This window comes from Musca autumnalis, unplaced genomic scaffold (assembly GCF_047663935.1).
Source record: "Musca autumnalis isolate F117 unplaced genomic scaffold, ASM4766393v1 scaffold_4, whole genome shotgun sequence".
Classification (NCBI taxonomy): Eukaryota; Metazoa; Arthropoda; class Insecta; order Diptera; family Muscidae; genus Musca; species Musca autumnalis.
The window spans coordinates 148,212,817-148,233,253 of NW_027411977.1; the positions used below are offsets into that span (position 1 = coordinate 148,212,817).

At 34.1% G+C, this 20,437-nt stretch overlaps 1 protein-coding gene across 36 annotated transcripts in view; it reads left to right on the forward strand.

The window, feature by feature from the left end:
* Positions 1–20,437, forward strand: part of Shab (potassium voltage-gated channel shaker cognate b) — a 394,632-nt gene that overhangs the window by 32,458 nt on the left and 341,737 nt on the right. For all 36 annotated transcript variants that reach the window (XR_012412620.1, XR_012412621.1, XR_012412622.1 and 33 more), the window contains exon 2: positions 6,204–6,359. The gene's annotated coding sequence lies outside the window, so the exon portion shown is untranslated. The remainder of the gene's footprint in view (positions 1–6,203; positions 6,360–20,437) is intronic.

The following is a 20,437-nucleotide window of genomic DNA, read 5'->3' on the forward strand; positions in this document are numbered from 1 at the left end:
GAAAATCGGGAGGTGCCGTTCTATGTCGACTATATTATGGCGAGGACGTGTACCGATACATTACTGGGAGGAAGATTTATACCACCAAGGAAGCCATTTCGGAAAAATATTGAGGCCCCAACCTTCAAAATATCGCAAGTCGGGAGGTATCGTTCTATGGCGGCTATATGAAGGCGTTGACTTATACCGAAAATTTTCATATGGAAAGTTTTATATAAAAAATGAAGACTACATACTAAATTTTAGCCATTTCGGAGGAATATTAAGGCTGCAATCTTCAAATTACCGAGAAAAACGGGAGATGCCGTTCTATGGGAGCTATATGAAGGGGTGGACCTATATGACATATTATCGAAAAAAACAGGAGATACCGTTTTACCACAAAATCATGGATTTTGCACCATGATAACGTACGAGCTCACACATCGATACTTGTGCGTGAGTTTTTGGCCAAAAAGAAAACCGTTATCACCACCGTATTAACCAGACTTGGCCCCCGCTGACTTTTTCCTCTTCCCAAAACTGAATTTAGAATCTGGGATGAATCTTTCAATGTGCTACGAACGGTATAACAATTGTAGCCTCGATCTTATGGGTGTAACGGGGTTTTGTCGTCGGCTAGGGTAAGTTCAGTTGCGTCCAGGGTATTCATAAGGACCCACTTAACCTTACGAAATTAGAGGAATATTATTCTTCCTTCCCGGGGGGTTAAACCAGGTTCTTTATTGATTAAATACTACACCATTTTCAACTGTAATTCAGAAAATAGCAGTTGTAATTCAGAAATACCATTTGAAATTCAGATATTTTATTTGTAATTCTGAATTTCCATTTGAAATTCGGATATTTTATTTGTAATACAGATATTCCATTTGAAATTCAGATATTTTATTTGCAATTCGGATATTTCATTTGATATTCAGAATATTTCATTTGAAATTCCGAACCCTTCAATTATTTTTTCAGAAAATAATCAATTTATGAAATTTAATTTAAATGTGATGGGGTTTATTTACAACAACAGAGAGACATGTTAGCGTTATAAAGTAATTCTGAATTTCAATTGAAATTTTCTGAATTTCAAATGAAATATCTGAATTTCAAACGGAATTTCTGAATTTCAAATGGATATTCTGCAATTCAAATGACATATTCTGAATTTGAAATGGAATATCTGAATTTCAAATGGAATTTCTGGATTTCAAATGAAATATCTGAATTACAAATAAAATATCTGAATTTCAAATAGAATTTCCGAATTACAAATGGAATTTCTGAAATAAAAATAAAATATCTGAATTTCAAATGGAATTTCTGAATTACAACTGCTATTTCCTTAGTTGCAGTTGAAATTGTGTAGTTTACAATCTACTTGTATTTAAATGCGATAAAAATATATTCAATGGGTATACATAGTTTAGGATTGATCGTTGGAACGAAGATATTTCAGACAGACTAGATGGGGGTATGGCAGCTGGAGAGTTCGCGGTGAGTTCTGCTATAGACTCGTTGAAGTTTTGTAGATAATCGGCGTTCATGTCTACACGATCGGAAACACGACGTATTCAGTGTTCGGCTGTAGATGATCAGCGCACCATGTATTCGGTTGTAGATGATCGGGAACACTATGGATTCGGTGTTCGGATGTGGATGATCGGGAACAAGATGTGTTCGCCTATAGATGTTCGGAGACACGAAGGCCCTGATAACCCGAAGATCCAGTGCCGAATTGAACAGCTGACCCGAAGGCCCTGTAGAATTGCAAACCCGAAGGTCCAGCGCCTAATGTATTAGCCACCATATCTCAATGGCTAGATCTCAAAAAGTATTTCTAACTCTTTAACACCAAGGTGTACGTTGGCGGATATAGAACAGCCTTTAGTTCCAATCCGCGCAGTTAACTACCTGCAGTTGCCAGCTCCCCATCAGCATCCAACTCTGAAATATTTGAGCGAATCGAGGTATAAAGTATATGAGAATTATTTGTTGCAGGCAATGACAATGAATGTTGTGACGTTGCACTGAAATGCAATTCTCCCTTGCCTTGTTATCCCAATGGTTGAAGCAGCTTTGCCCGTATGACTGTGCGGGGTTTCTTGGTGGTAGTTGTTGTGTTATGTACGTGATCATATTTTCACATTACAGGGGGAGGATATAAAAATGCCGTAATATTCTCTGCAAATACAAAAACAAATCCGTTCAGCGGGTTTTGCGGCAAAAATTATACAATTCTCACTTGGTCTGTAGAGATAAGTTGTATACAATATTCCTAGCCGGCCAAATCACCTGGTGTTAATACAATTTCCTTCTACGAGGGTTGTACGATAATGTTGGTCTAATAATGAACACGCGAATATTTATTATTCAAAGGGGTTTATTGTTTTCTAAAGTAGTCTTCAGCATCATATCTACACTCTTTTAAGCGTTATTACAATTTCATTCTTTGAGGGTTGTACGATAATTTTGGTCTAATAATGAACCCGCGAATATTTATTACCCAATTGGGCTTATTGTTTTCTAAAGTAGTCTTCAGCATCATATCTACACTCTTTTATGCGCATAAACCACTTGTTAAAGCACTTTTTTCAATCCCATTGAGACACCTCTAAAACGTGGTTTTTCTAAAGCATCATCTAGCGATTGCTGTTTTTCGGGCTTATGCGCACAGTTCCATGATTCGTTACCTGAGTCCATCTGCTAAGTATCTTTAAAACATTGCGATAGTATTTTTTCTCGATATTGCTTGTACCGATCGACACGTTTTTTGCCAAAAATGTCAAACTTAGCAATGGAAATGTCAAATGGCGCCTACCAACACCTAGTTTTGTCTAGGCCAGAAATTGTTCCTCCAGCCCTCGTGTTCTCTTTCAAGTATAAATTATCTCGTTAAATTTAATTTGGAGACAGATTGCTTTAAGTCTGGGTATACTACGCCCATTTGCTTAACTTCATATTACCTCTATTGCAGAGGGTAATGTTTACAAAACGAACTAACAAACATTACAAAATTTTGCTGATCGCCATCCAATATCATGATTTTTGAAATGTCGGGTTTTCCATATAAAACATCGGTACAAGATATCTGCAACAATGTCAGCACGTTTCAACTAAGAACTCATCGATTTCTATTAGTTGAAAAACATCAACACAGTTCCTGTGAATGAGTTGTTAGAATTATTTAAAATTCACTTTCCGCCGTTCTTCGCTGTTTTTTTGTTTGTTTTGTTATAGCATGGTCCCCAAATTTTCGTACGACTTTTTCTTGCAGGATTTTGAAGAGATCATACGAAAGTCGGTCTGCTTGTCGGAGGATTCTTCTTAATAGATAAAAACATGCTAAGTGTCTATCCGCATTTGTTGGGTCTTTTCAATTGTGGATTTTTATTATTTCCTTAACCATAGACTGACTATAATCGTTCACAAACTATATCGGGCACTATTTTATATGAACACTGACTTGTTTAACATCTTGTGGGCGGGACATAAAATCCTCACGTTCCAATCATAGTGTGCGCGTTCCTCCTGCAATATGGTGCTAACTAACTGACGTATACACTTTCTTCGCGTGTCGCCTCCTGTTTTAAACAGCTCGGCTGGCACACCATTGGCATCTGCAGCCTCATCCTCAACAACATCTTCTGGGATTGGATCTGTGGTATCTTCGTCGTCTTCGGTTGTAGTGCATATCAAGACTCTTTTTATACCTTTAGTACGCTATCGGTATCTGCCGCACATTTCTCTCTTTTTCTTCTGGAAAAGACGTTTTTCTCCCGATACCTCTCTCGTGCGCTACGCGTTCCCTTTGAGGCTGCTTTTAAAAAGTGACCAATACTTTGTTATGCAATTGGGCACATTAAGTGGAAAATGCTTTGGCTATTTCTTGTGATTTCATCTTTCCGATGTCCAACTTTCGTATTGTGTATGTTCGTACTTTATTTGCTACGTTTTTTCGGTTACATTACATTCTCAAAGTTTGCGATCGTACACACACTCGATAAATGTCTTTCATCTGTCACAAAGTGATCAATTTTCTTTCCAGTTTTTTGATCTGTTGACAGCCAATAGCCCTTGTTAATGTCGAAATGCTTAAATCTGGTACTACTGATTGCTGCGTGGATCTATATGCCGTTTGGTAGCAACACGTTACTCCAGGTCATATCATGGTTTCATTGGTGTAGGCCTCTGGTATATACTTTGCGCTTTGACATGTTACTATACACATTAATAATTAATCAGCACATTGGCACGGAGCGTGTGTCCTACTACAAAATCGAAAGTGGTGAGTTCAAAGCTCACCGTCTGAATGATAAACATAAATAAAAACCAGTAAGGAAAGGATCAAAGTCGGGCGGGGCCGACTATATGATACCCTACACCACTGTGAATATGTAAAATATAAATCGGAGCTATATCCAGATCTAAACCGATTTTGATATAATTTGGCACATTTATTTCCAGACCGAATTCAGTCACACATTCCAAATATCATTGAAATCCGACTTATATAGCGTGTTTGGAGCAGCAAATACGCGAAATCGGCCGAAAATATATATGGGTGCTATATCCAAATCTGAACCGATTTCGATATAATTTGGCACATTTATTTCTAGACTGAATTCAGTCACACATTCCAAATTTCATCGAAATCGGAAATATATAGCGTGTTTGGTACAGAAAATACGTGAAATCGGCCGAAAATATATATGGGAGCTATATCCAAATCTGAACCGATTTCTATATAATTTGGCACACTTATTTCTATACCAAATTCAGTCAAACATTCCAAATTTCATTAAAATCGGACGTATATAGCGTGATTGGTACATCGCATACGTGAAATCGGGCGAACATATATATGGGAGCTATATCCAAATCTGAACCGATTTCGATATAATTTGGCACATTTATTTTTAGACCAAATTCAGTCACACATTCCAAATTTCATCGAAATCGGACATATATAGCGTGTGTGTTACAGAAAATACGTGAAATCGGCCGAAAATATATATGGGGGCTATACCAAAACTTGGACCGATATAGCCCATCTTCGAACTTGATCTTCCGACGGCTAAAAAAATGTTATTCCCCAATTTTCAGCGAAATCGGTCAACAAATGCGACCTGTATGTTGCGAACGGACGGACGGACGGACGGACGGACATGCATAAATCGACTCAGAAAGTGATTCTATGTATATCCCTAGAAGGAACTATGGGTCTATCTCGCTTCCTTTTGTATGTTACATACAAATGCACTAACACATAATACCCCTTACCACATAGTGGTGTAGATTATAATGAGGAGTGTGTTGAAGTTGAACATAAATTCACCTCAACTGTTCTAGAAATAGAAAGTATGTTTTTAATTTATTTTTTAACTTCTAGTGGCCATAGAATAACTAGTTTCTCAGCGCTGCATGATCTTCATAAAATAATGGGTTAGTATGTTGATGTGTACATAGTTACGACTACCAAAAAGTTAAGGCTACCAAACATATTCGATCTAGTGTATGAAACAGTAACGTGCACATATTTACACCTTTAAAAAATCATGTGGCTATTGCTATGACCCCCTTTCCAGCTGCTGGTGCTATTTTGGACACATTTGATTAACGGACTACCACATTTGACTTATATACTTCCTATGGAGAAAAAGATTTAAGCACACGTAAACCAGGAACAAGGACGCGTCAAAACTATTACGAATATTCATGACATCCGTTTTTTGTAGCCTTTGTATGCCGTGGATTTCTCTGTAGCTTGTCAGTTTCATTGTCAAGTTTGTTGCTTTTTGTCGTAGCGTATTTTCAACAACGACATTCTTTTACCATCCTAAAGGGTCAAAGAAATGGTTATTTCATGTTTTTATACCAAATTTATTCAAGTGAATAATTTTTCTCTTCTGAATAGCCAGTTTCGTTTGTTCACCCGTTATTTTCTCCTTTTGACTGTTAACATTTCTTTATGCATTTGCAAAACGAAAACAATATTTCGCTTTCTCTTGTTCATTCCAAAAGAAATTTTGTATAAATTTGAATAAAAATGTATTTGCTTTAGCCAAGTTTTGTCGTTAAGTCAGTTCATTTCCCTTTGAATTTGAATGGAAAAAATTCGAATCGAACAAAGAAAAATATTTAAACATACAACGACCTGTGTTTGTTTGTGCTTTTAATAAAACGTTTTTTCTTTTTTCTTTCATTTTTAGGAAAATTTAAATAACCAAAGTTATAACAATAGTCAAGTGGAAAACTAAAAATGAAGTGAAACAATTCGCCACGGAAAATAAACGCAACTTTCAAGAGAGCACGAAAATTGTCGTATATATAGAAACAGATGAAATACTGAACAATTTATTCTTATGGTAAGTGTTTATGAAAAGAATTCTTAAATATTTCTGGTATTTGCTTATCGTTATCTGTGAGTATAAAGTGCATTCGGTAACAATATGGGAGTAATTATCAGTCTAATCCGCTAGCTCCAAATGAAGCAAGAGGGCCGTTTTTCATCGTTCTGACTTCAGTTACGTTTATATTAAGAAATGTGGTGATATTTTTCTCCATCGTAAAAAGTAGCCGCTGGTAGGTCTGCACTATTTCGACTGGATTAACCGATTAGCAACTCGTGATATTTTCTTGGCCCATATCATTCAATTCCTTTAGTGGGAGGTACCCATATGGTCTTACAAACGGTCTTCTAGGTCCATCTCCTCTTATTTTTTGACTGTAGGAAATACAATCGTACACATGTGAATGTCACGCTGAGTCTGAACTAACTTTAAATGAAAGGAGCTTACACCTGGGAAGTGTTTGCGGATTCTGAAATTGCAATGTTCATAGATGAGGAAAAAACAATTTTAGGGGTTTTTAGGTTTTTGCTTGGAAACCGCAAGCACTATCGAAATGGGACTAAAGAAAATTGTCTGTAGAATGTGCACTGTTATAACATTTTCTTTAGTCCCTTTTCGATATGTCTTGTCGTTTCAAAGCAAAATTCTGAAAACCTAAAAACCCTAAAAATGTGACATTTGACCGTGATTTATTTAAAAATCCCTCTGACGATTGTTTTGTTTTTGAGTTTTCTCATCTATGAACGTTGTGCTTTCAGAATCCGCAAGAAATTTTTCAGGTGTAAACACTTTTCAGTTGAAGATAGTTGAGGCGCACTGTGCATTGTTTTATGAGGAGGCGATACAGTCAGTGCATTGTCCCAATTTGAATTCTATATCTCAAAAATGTTGAAACCTAGGAAAATATAAATCTTGTAAAGAATTTTCACAGCTACAACATTTTTTCTAATCCTTTTTCGGTTTCCAAGCAAAATCCTGAAAACACAAAAACCGTTTAAATGTGGCTTTGACCGTGATCTATTTAAAAATCCCTCCTGCGATTTTTTGTTTTTTGATTTTTCTCATCTATGGACATTGTAGTTTCAGAATCAGCAAAAACTTCCTTTCATTTAAAAATAGCTCAGGTGTATTTATGAGGTCTTCTGCGACTAGCAGTTTACATGTTTTAAATAATTGAAGCGGGGATACATACATATTTACAAATACAATAAAATTTCATAACATAAAAATTGGGTTAGTTAAGCGTATTTTGCAATAACTCTGATGTTTGCCCATTTAATCAGACATTCTAATATTTTTATCAAAGTATTCTCTTGTAACATGTTCAAAAGAAACAGAGATACCCACCATTAAAATAAAAATTCCAAAGATTTGAAAATCAAATAGCTAAGAGTTTTTTTCTATTTACCTTATATTGGATCGATTCTCTCCAAAACTAAAAAAATATTTTCTCCACTTTTTAGCCTAATTGAATAATAAATGCGACCTGTACTTTGCGAAAGGACGGATATGCATAAATAGACTCAAAAAAAAGATATCATCAAACGGTATCAGGATATAATCAATTTTTTTGCTTAACAAAAATCGAAGCAACGCAAATCGAGGTATTAGTGTAAACGTTTGAGCCAAAACTAACATAATGGTATATGTTACTCTTTTAATGTCACGAAAAACGACTTACCTGTATAAATTAATTCTAATAAAAATGGAAAACATAGTCTGTCCACTATGTACATAGTTCTACATTAATAGCAATATTTTACATAGCACAATTTTCAACTAAAATAAATAATAAGGAATGAAATGTATATTCATAGCGTATATTCATAAAATATTTTTAGTTGGAGCTTTTGATATTACCAAAAAATAAACCATGGAAATGACAAAGAAAAACTTTAATTTAACCGAATAAAACGAAATATAAATTTGTGGTTTATTTTATAAATATTGTATGTGAGTTAGCGGCTATGTGTTAGTATGTAGCATACTTGCGACAAAAATGGTATTTATATATACATTAGGGTTATGATTGTTTTACAACCTCGTATCCCTGTATCATATTTTGATGAGGTTTTCCTAAGATTATATAAAATCTTACTTATAAGGTGATTCGATAAAAAATCTCATGTAAAATTTTATGAATTTTTTGGCAAACTTTTAAAGTCACTATAAGCAGATATATAACTGAAAATAAGTTTTGGAGTCACACGACTTAACAAAAATGGCATAACGTTTTGCTTCTCACTACATTTATCATCATATCATATATCATTTTATACTATATATAACTTTATTTCATATATCATATCAATAAAAGGTGCTTTGTGCCGGACATTTTTAGTATATAAATGGAATGAAAGTTGTTGTAGTCAAGAATAGGCAAAAGGTGATTCATTCGTGAAACAGGAAATAATTTTTTTCAATTCTTTTTTTCATTTCATAATTTTTTTCAAAAAAATCAAAGTGGTTTGTGCGTGAATTTTTTAATACTTAAATAGAATAAACGTTACTTTAGTAATTACTAGGCAAATGTTCATTCATTCCCACTACAGGAAATCATTTTTGAGAAAAAATCAAAAAGTCATAACCCTTATATACATATATATACATATGTATGTATGTATTTATAAACCAACCCAATAGAAAGTGTCTTTAAGACAACATTGATGAATCGTACACGACATTTCTAATTCGTTCACGACTCTTTGCAGACAGCCCTTTGGAATCGTTGACGACTTTTTCACACAAGTGTCCCAGTATTCATGCACGACAACTTGGGCGACAGGGTAAGCGAAGCTGTCGTCGATGACGACTTGGAAGACAAAAACCCCGTTATTTCGTTGACGACAGTTTTACAGACACTGTCTTGCTATTTGTCATTAACGACCCTACTAAAGACAATATCGTTTTTTTTTCGTGTGTCAAATTTTTATTTTTTACATTATAAAAATATGTAATATGTTTTTTTTACAATTTTGATCTTACATTAATATCAATTAGTTCCTGAATATACTCCGATACAGCTTTTTTGGACCTTATCCGCGCCTCATTTTCTCATCACAACCGACCTCCTTCATTTACGGATTCTGCAAAAAAAAAAAAAAAACACATTATGAATAAATACAATAACCAGTAATATAATCTATAATCTTACCATGACGCTGGAATTAACAGCATTCTCCATAACGTCAACCTACATATATATATATATATATATATGTATTAAAAGAATAACATAATTATATATAAAGTTCCTTAATATGTTAATTGTTCTTACTTACCGTTCTTTGGTAAAATCAAAATCTTTAATCATTGACGCAATTTCAGAATTTGATAACTTTATTATCTTACATTTGTTACAAAATAAAAATTTTATATTCGTTCTATATGTGAACAATCATTTCATAGCACGCTTTTTTTGAAAATTTTTGGGTTTGTTGCCACGACACATTGTAAGACATGGTCATGCACTTTGTCGTGCATGACAATTTATAATATTTCGTCAATGATTCGTCGACGAAAATGTCATCAACGATTCCATTTTCTATTGGGAAGCTGTCGAAAACATTGAGTCATGATAAAACGCAATAAAATTGTCTAAAATGTTAAAGGAGAACACCAGTCATGCAAAAAATGTAAACACAAATAGTACATAAAAACAATTACTTACAAAAACAAGTAAGAGCAGCCTATAGTTGGACGGGGAGGGTGCGGGGGCCGGGGCAGACCATGTACCATGACCATGATACCCTACACCACTGTCCCTGGTCACTAGTTTTTCACGGAATTTTTTTATGATTGGGCAATATTTAAGCCATCCGGTCATACATACTATGTTGATTATTGTCACTCTACAAATAGTTAAAACTGTGGGATCCCTGTATATACTTGGATGTAACTCTGTTATCTGACTACGTAAATTAACATAATTGGCATCAATAAAAAGTTCAAGAATTCCTCTCCTAAATAAAACCTACGGAGTTTAACATATCATCCAGGAATATAAATATAGACATTATACACAAGATTTTACTAATTTTAAGACAAACATTTTGGTCCACTTGACCCTCTAAATATTATCTGATCATTAAATTAATTTACAAGCTTTTTCTTACTTACTTTTACTTAAAATTTCGAGCCAATCGCACTGTCAGTCCGACCTGCAGAGCGACTACAAAGTCGAATAAAAAATTTGTTTTTGGTCCATTTCATCCACAAAATTTCACGATCATCACCAATAAGAATAGGTGTCTTTTCTGGTCGGAACTCGACCTCGATACAAAATTTCGTGACGATCGGTCCATAATTGCGGCCTGCATTACAATTTTTAATGGATGGAACGACATACGGACACACATCCCTAAATCGCTTTATCTCGTCGAGATATACATTTTGGGATACATGCATTTTCGGAAAAACTTATAATGTGTTGTTGTTATTGTTGACATGTCTTTAATTTTTATTCGTTTTGGTTCTTTTGGCTTAAAGTCAAAATTAAAAGAATTGGGGTTTTAATTTTTATTTTCTTTTTATTATTTCAATATTTCGACTGTATTCTTCAGTCATCTTCAGGGAAATAATTGTTGAGAAAAGCGACAGGTTTGTTACACCGTCGATGCTAGCATGTTTAGCAAGAATACAGTCGAAATATTGGAATAATAAAAAGAAAATAAAAATTAAAACCCCAATTCTTTTAATTTTGACTTTAAGCCAAAAGAACCAAAACGAATAAAAAAAAACTTATAATACCTTTTCCACACTTCCACTTTCCAAAAAGGGAAACTACTTTCAAAAAAGCTTTAAACCACCAAACGTTTATTGACATATACTAATTTTATAATTGTATGTACTCGTACATATATGTTACAAATATTCTCAAATTGCCACACCTATTAGATGATTGCGTACTTGCCAACGTTTGATAATTTACGTTATCAAGTAGACAATCTAATTTTCTCCTAGACAAAACATTGACGGCAACGCCTTTGGTTTCATTTTGGGAAATATACTCCTTAAAGGGCATAGAGAATGGGAACATTTATAATTATATGCGTATTATGGAATGTGAATGTCCTGCAAAACTACCTTACATACCAAAGGGCAGAATTATAAATTCTAACATATGTACATATTATATGTACATACATTTTTAACCCAGGCGGACACAAACATTAACCTATCACCATTGTATGTCAAATGTTATGTCAAAAGCAGGAAACACAAAAATTGGAATAGAAAGCAAATATGTACAATTTACCAAGTAAATCTTTTCAAAGCTTTACATAAAAATTTTCCATTTTACATACAAATTTTCCCCAATGCACAGGCGAAACGGAAAAAGCTAGGATCTTGAAATCTTGGTTGAAGGTTAGTTTTGGGGCGTAGGTGTGTGACAAGGCTGATTTTCTGGAAATTCGTAAGAGATACATACTTAAATGTACTAAAAATTTTACATTTTTATTAGGCAAACGAGTAGTTGTATTAAAGGGTTTTTCGAAATTTGCAAGCATGATATTCATTGGATTTCATTGGATTTGGCTCCTCTTCGAAGACCCACACACACGGTAGATTGATTCTTTGTTTCGGACTCATACGCATATGGTAAAAACCAAAGAAGGTTTACAATCGATGAATCCGAGTTTCACCCTTTCAGAATTCGAGAACTGTACACGGAGAAAAAAAAGACTCTCTAACATATGTCCCAAACATATTTTGCACCAAACATGTATTTATTTGCAACCAGTCCCAAACATAACATATGTTTGGGTCCTGCAAACAAATATATGTTTGGGTGGAAACAAATATTTGTTTAAATGAAATATAAATACCTGTGTACACTCTACTCCGACATACACACATTTATAAATAGTGTTTGCTTTCCTTTTATTGAAATGTATACACGCAGAAAAATTTATGTTAGAAATATGTTTGGATCCAAACAAATATATGTTTGGGATTGGTTGCAAACAAATATATGTTTGGATCCAAACATAATATGTTTGGGTCCAAACAAATATATGTTTGCAACATTTTGTAACATATCTCAATTTGATATGTTAAGGTAAAACATATTTTTTATGTTAGAACATCTTTTTCATGGGTGGAGAGAGGATGTTTGTCAACGAGAGTAATAACAGTGCTCTCGCGGCTGCGGAATGCTGTTTTATAATAAAGAGTTGTGTGTATTGTATAATAGAAGACGTAGAAGCGAAGAAGGGGGCTTTGGTGCTTTGATGGCGTGTATGCGTCAAACTCGTGTGTTTCTTGTTTTGTTGTTGTTAACCAACGTAGCTGGCGCAGAGGATAGGAAGAAATTGTATGAATTACGAGTATTTTGTTTTTCTTTCTTCAGTGTTTTAGTTGCCGGCGTAGCGTCAAGACCGTAAAGTGAGTGAATAAATCAGTGTTTTGTGTTTTCTTAAAGAAATTGTGCTTTTTAGTAAATTAAATGCCCAATACATTTTATAATTGAATCGGAAAGTTGAATGGAATTATTTTATTGGACTAGGAAGAAATCGCATTTAGTATTGGTAATAACATACATACTTATGTATATTTGAAATATGGCATATCCATATTTATTTATTACATTACATAATCATTTGATTCCAGATGCCGATTCCCCGCTGATGATTTCAACTATTAGGAAAATTTGTTTTATTTCACAACTAAGGAGAAGCGTTCAACTACGTTACTATACATTTTTTCTTTTTAAAAGTGTAACTATTTACAAATTATGTCAATCAGTTTTTCTTTTATTAAATTGTGTTATGTATTTCTTTGGAATTTTGTATGTACCTATGTGTTTGTTGTAGTTTTGCCTTTTAATAAACAACCACAACATTTGTGTGTATACTATAGAGATAGCCAGTGAGTTTTTACTGAGAGCAAATGAGCATACATTTCAAAGAGTTTAAATTGAATTTTACACTCCCTTGCTCTCAGTAAGCGCCCACTGGTGCATGTGTTTGTTTTTTTTTTGTGGCTTTTGGGTTTGTATTTATTTGCACCCAAACATTTAAATTGTTTGTACTCAAACATAAATTTGTTTGCACCCAAACATATATATGTTTGCACCCAAACATAAATTTGTTTGCACCCAAACATATTTTATGTTTGGGACTGTTGCAAACATATATATGTTTGCTGCAAAATATGTTTGGGACATATGTTAGAGAGGCCGATTTTTTTTGCGTGTAGAAATACCAAACACAAAAGCAACAACACAACTATTACCCACCATACCATTGCTATCGAAAACGATACCGTTTTCGAATGTTTCCCGACAGTTTTGCGGATATTTTGGTCGAGAACGTCACTCAGTTTGTGGCAGGAAAACCTTCGATTTCGAATATCGGCAATAATATTATTAGAGAATGAATGACGATAGTTTCTATAATAGTGGCGAAAAACATTTTTTTGTGGAGTTTCTTGACGTTTCTGTTATGTACCTTTTCCGCTTTTATTTCTTTGTTATGTTTGCGACTCGATATGTAGCTCTTGGTAAACGTTGTTGTCTTATGTTTGGCAACCTACCCATATGTTGTCTTTATCAACATTTATTGTTTATATTGTACGTAGCATTTATATCGAAATTATTTGAAAAAAGCAAATGTGAATTTTATACAAGCAACATAAAATTATTTTTTGAAACAAAACAAAAAAAATAAAAAATCAGAGTTAAAAATGTTTTTCGAAACATTTATTTTTTGTGAAGAAAAAACATTCATCAAATGTTCGAAATGATACTGTTTTCGAACTTTTGACGAACAAACAAACAACGTGCTTGCGTATACACACGAAAAACATTTGCCAAACATTCGACAGTGATAGTCGTTTTCGAAAGTTGTGCCGAACATTCGAACAATATCAGCTACTGGTATGAGGGATATCGTTAAACGCTTCTCGTTAGTTGTAAAATAAAACACAAAGATATAAAACACATTCTACTCAAAATTTAAATCATCATGTAATAAATAGGTACATCCATATTTTAAATATGTGCATATATGTATGTATATGAAAAATTTATTAATGTTATTACCAATATTAAATGCGATTTCTTCCTTGTCCAATAAAATATTTCCATTCAGCTTTTTGGTTCAATTATAAAATTTCCAATTATAAAACATGTTGGGCATTTAAGTTACTAAAAATCACGAATGGAACACACGAGTTTGGCCGCGATATGCACTTATAATATCCTCTCTCCACCAATAAAATAACAAATATGTTGGTACCCAAACAAATAAAATTGAGATATGTTGCAAAATGTTGCAAACATATATTTGTTTGCAACCAGTCCCAAACATATATTTGTTTGGATACAAATATATTTCTAACACATATTTTTCTGTGTGTAGACATATTCTATATAATATAACTGAATTTTTATAAATTGTAATAAGTATTTTAGGAGGGGTCTTTTAATATCGACCATTAAAAATAATTTACGTGGAAGCTGTGTTGGCATCAATATAGACAAGTAAAAAAGTATCTGCCGACAGAGATATACCCTCAGCCTATGTGAATTGAAACTTTCATCTCGGAGAAATCGAATGTATTTAGGGTCTTTTCAGAATTTTTTTGGATATTTGAATTTGCCGACAAAAATGCGGATTAGGATTAAAGTTCCAAAGTGTTGCGCAGGAGGTACTTAAAGGAATGGAAATATGACCAAGGCAAATTTTTTGACCAAATCGGTTGATCAGTTCGAGAGTTATCGTGCTCTCCAGTCACTACATATGGTGCCATAGGGGTTTTTTTACACCTTTCGGGCTGTTTTCTCAATAAGTATGGATTTGCCCCTGGAAAAACTTTTACCGTCGTAATTGAGGTAGCGAATGCAAGTTGCTTCAATAAAAATCAAAAATATTCGAGAGCAGGTCTTAAAGTGAACTTATCCGAAATTTTGTGTGGGAGGTACATGAAAGAGTGGACAAATATAGACCATATTTAAACCTGACCTATACCTGGCAGATATATTAGGATGAGTAAAGTATGGACCAAATCGGTCGCTCCCTACAAGAGTTATCGTGCGCACAAGTTTTCCGAACATTTTTGAACTTTTGTGGGGGAGGTAACTGAAGGATTAGGCAGACAGAGCTTATCTTCGAACTGTAACTAAGTTTGAACAAAATATTACGAAGGCCAAATTTTGGACCAAATTGGCAGATCCGTTCGAGAGGTATCTTGCGCTCAAACCACTACACACGGTGTCATAGGTTTTTTTGCACATTTCAGGCTTTTTTCTCAGGAAGTATGGACTTGCCCCTGAAGAAACTTGTACAGTGAATGCAAGTTGTTAGAATAAAAATCAAAGCGATTCGAGAGCAGGTCCTAAACTGAACTTATCCCAAATTTTGTGTGGGAGGTACCCGAAGGAGTGGACCGATTGAGTCCATATTGAAACCACATCTTAGTCTGGTAGACATTTCACGATGTGCAAAGTATGGACTAAATCAGTTACTCCGTTTAAGAGTTATCGTCGTACAAATCGTATATCGCACAAATTTTGCCGAACATTTTCGAACTTTTGTGGGGGAGGTACCGGAAGGAGTGGACCGATATAACCCATCTTCAAACTTAAACTATGTTTAGACAAAATATTACGAAAGCCAAATTTTGGACCGAATCGGTTAATCCGTTCGAGAGTTATCGTGCGCTCCAGCCAGACAGACGGACGGACATTGCTTAATCGACTCCAAATTGTCTGAAACGGATTTCGTCTAAACATACTTGGGGTCTAAAACCATTATTTCGATGAGGCTCATTTTGCCCGTATGAAAGTGTATATAACCTCGTTACCATAAATGCTGAGGGTATAAAAAATGGTTTGAAGCCAACAAGTTTTTTTTATGTTCCTTTCCGATTGTTGGCTTAACCCTACATTTAATGGACCTATTTCCAAAGATAGAATCAAAGAATACTTCTTAGACAACATGATATACATCTACCTAAAATTGATGGTGACATTTTGAAGCTTGAATTTCGGGGTTTTTTGATTTTTTTTTTTTTAAATAATCCGGACGCGCAACAAAATAATATTGAAAACTGATAATAGGATGCAGAACTCGTCATTTTACGTGGTTTAATGTATATCTCATGAGTGTGCTCCGTACAACAACCTAGCAATTAGAGTCCAAAGGCCAAAATTTGATCCGCAATTTTTTAAGCCCAATTTTATGTAAAGTTTACAAGTGTCATTAAATTTCCTTTCAACCCCGCGTGAATTTAGTTTTATTTTAATCCCGCAATCGAATCCATCCACTAAAATGGCGGATAAAGATACCTTGAAAATAGGAAAATCTGCGAAAATATATTTTGACAAATCCGCGGTTTTCTTTAACATATTTAAAAAAATTTACATAAATGGAATCCCTTATACGCGATTATAATATTTGCAAAAGTATGGTTATAGTTTTTTTACCCAAAATAGAATGTGGAGGCACATTCGCGGTTCTTGAAGAATCTATTTGAAATATATTGACGTATTTTTGATGGTTCGAATTGCGCGACCTTCATCCACTTTAAGGTTATTTGCATTGTGTGATGCAACTGTATTCACTAAACCAGTTTCCCACAGAGTACCGATCTTCACAGTGAAAGTTAATGAAGTTCATTTGTGTGAGCTGTCAGACATTCACAACACTATACTAACAAAGTGCCCGCTACTTCGTATGCGGAATGGGAATAAAATACAAATCAACAATATTTAATATGGAAATGGTGTACACTTTTAGTTCTAATTTCCGGCGGAATCTCACCTCCACACATCAACAGTGATCCACATTTTAAATTCTATATGCATTGCTTTACCCGTTTGCTTAATACGGTGGCACAGCATTTAGTCCCCCTTTAAGTTATGATTACCAAAAGCTGCGACCACATATCACATATACTTTTCGCACATTTCGTACCGACTTGTTGCCTCAAAAACCGCTCATTGGTTCATATTATCTTATTAAATACACAAACAGTTCGCCTAACATACTATTCGGTTTGGAGCGGTTAAAAAAATCGGTATAATAAATCCAGTTAAGGCTAGGTTTTATCGTTTTGATTTTTTAGAGCAAGTACCTATGGTCGGCGAAAGAAGGTTTCGCATCATTCGCAAATATAAAATTGGAACTTTATCGTGAACCATCCGGTACTATACACAGGAAAATTTATTTCTTTTTTTATAATTTTGTAATTTTTGTTAGTTTTGTTTGTTCCTATCAAAGTGACATTTCTTTCTACCTCTTACCATATACGTGACACTCTAGCTGTGCATTAAGGTGTCAAATGAATATAAATTGAAGTTCCCATTTTCATTTTCCTGCGAAACAGTTTTTTTTTTCCCAATAGCTTACTAACAGACTCGTTGTGCCATGAAGTTTATGTACATACCTATGTATGTACGTATATTTAGAGGACAATATACGAATTTAATTCGTATCAATGATAACAAAACCTAGTTTTGTATACTTTGTTTTTTATCCTAGTTTGTAGCACTAGGTACGGGCAGAATTTTCGCTGTAAAATTCAAATATTCTCTAAGGAAAAGACGAAAATCTTAAAAAAAAAAAAACAACTATAAACCCAACTATTAACTTTTGACATGCTCTATTGCAGCGAGTGTTTGATTTTGAACTTACTTATGCAAGTGTTTGGTATGGTGGCATAGTTGAATATTTAGTTTGTATGACAGTCAGTCATTTTTTAAGCTCACCAAAATCAACGATCCAATGGCGTCTATAAGCTACATTGTAGGCGTACAAAAAGCGAGAAGGGAGCTTTAAATTCGCTCCGCGAAATAAATGACGTCTGCCAGTACAAGTTTTTTTATTAGAATTTTCTTTATCCACCCAACATCAGGCATCGCATGACACGACAGTCTAAAAAGAAAAAAACTTTTGATTTTGAAAAAAATCTTTGCCATTTTAGTGGAGGCCATGCTTTTCGCTTTTAAAGCGATGTTCGATTTAGACAATTACGTCACATAACTGGGTTTCTTATTGTCGTCTACTTCAATTCCTAAGTTTAAAGGCCCAACTATGTGGTATTTATGTCTTCTATTGTTTGTTATTGGTATTCGATGCTATGCCATGTCTTTTAAGTTTTCTTTTTCAGAGTTATTGTTAGCAATTGTGGAGCCAAGTATCTACGGGATATAAACAATAAATGTGTATTTCTATTCAGACATACATATGTACATTTAAACAAAGATTTTGATTTTTCTGGGTCAGAAACATAACATGAACCCCACCCCTTATTTAGCCACCGAAAAAGTTATGAAGAATTGGAAAGCATGAATAAGTCGACATTTCATTTAAGGGAGGTTGTTTGGCTTGACGCTACATTTGTGCCAAACAGCCTGCTAGTCCATTCTGTGTAACTGCTGTTACCGTTGTCATCCAAAGAATATTCATAAAAACAGGAATTTTGTGAAATTTGAGCAAATATAATAATAAAAAATTTAATTTCCTAGTAATGAAATAATCTCTATTGGTGACTCAAATAGTTTGATTGTGCGTATTTTGAAAAGTTGTTGGCAGTAAGAATTCTACAAAATAGAACCGTTAAATTTTCTTATCGCTTTGTTTAGGTGATTGACGGCATTCACTTTATTTGATTTCCTTTATTACTGTCATTTCCGTTTTTTTTTTAATTTTTTGATAAAAATACAAAGTTATTTTAATGACCACAAATTTTACGGCTACAAACATCTAAGGCAAAAGCGAGGCCTAAATTTGTTAGTAGTCATACAAAAAAGTTTCCTTGGCTACCAGCGTATGTAAATATGTATACCTTACGTCACACTTTGGACGGTGTTGTTACGTCTTTACCAATTTGTTTGTTCTAAGAAAGAAGAGCACATAGTTACAATGTGGCCGTAAGTGGGAAGTTTGCCACTGCTTTTTGTGGCAGTGCCATAGATTTTAATTTGAGCCTCATTGTAACTTAAAATATTAAAAGGTCGAAAATCTCTAATATGCACTTTATCTCTTGGAATCGATACCAAGAGAATGCCAATTATATATAAAGTGAACTTGTAAAATTTTTTCATCGATTGGACAAAATACGGCATGTACAGCCATTTCGCGAAAATTCACCTTCGGCCCCATACAAATTACTATGGCCAGGGGTATATGTTAACGTTAACTAAATCAAAAAAGAATCTCATATACAAGGTTTGGGGATGAAATGGAAAAAATATGGTGGGTATGCATTTCAATAAAAATTCCTGCTTTTTTGGGACAGTCTGCTGTACTTACGCTGTGGTTCAATGGTAAGATTATTCAGTAATATCAGGTGATACATTTACTTGCTATTAAAATATATTGTTGTGATTTGCAATCGAAGAGAAACATCCCAGCAAAAAATCTTTAATAAATAATGGGATTTTATAGTACTTATTGGTAGTCGTAACTACTTACAAACCTCCTACTAACCAATTATTTTAACAAGGGCATGTCGCACTGAATAACTAGTTATTATATAACCACTAGAAGAACTAGTTATTCTATAGCCACTATAAATTGATAAAATAAGCTAAAACATATTTTCTATTTTTAGAACAGTTGAGGTGGAATTTATTTTCAATTTCACTTCATATTTTATTTTATGTTATGTGTTTATTTCAGCTCAAGACCATATTTGGTTGCTTTAATATTTGAAGAACAAAAAGTTTAGCGGTGGGTAATGAAAAAGATTACTACGAGCGGAGGGGGAGAAGACTATAGTTTCGGAAGCAGTCAAACTTGCTCATCAGTTCCTTTAACCGCTGACTCTCTGCCTATAAACAGGTCAATAAGAGAGACCAGAAAATTAAACAAAATGAGAAATTTTCTGCATCCTCCTAAATCTGATGACAGCACAATTGAGTCAGAGTAGCCAAAATCATATACCCACGGCTGTTTTTTGTCTTTGCATCACAATGGAGACAGACATAAGTAAGGTTGCGTGCAGTAGGCAGAGATCACAATGAAATGTTACTTTTCCTTTATTCTTTATGTCAACAAGTAAGGCCGTGCTGATTGCATGTTATTTCTATTGGCTTTATATTTTATTTCGCTATCTGCTGGATTTGATCATGCGAACTTCTGATT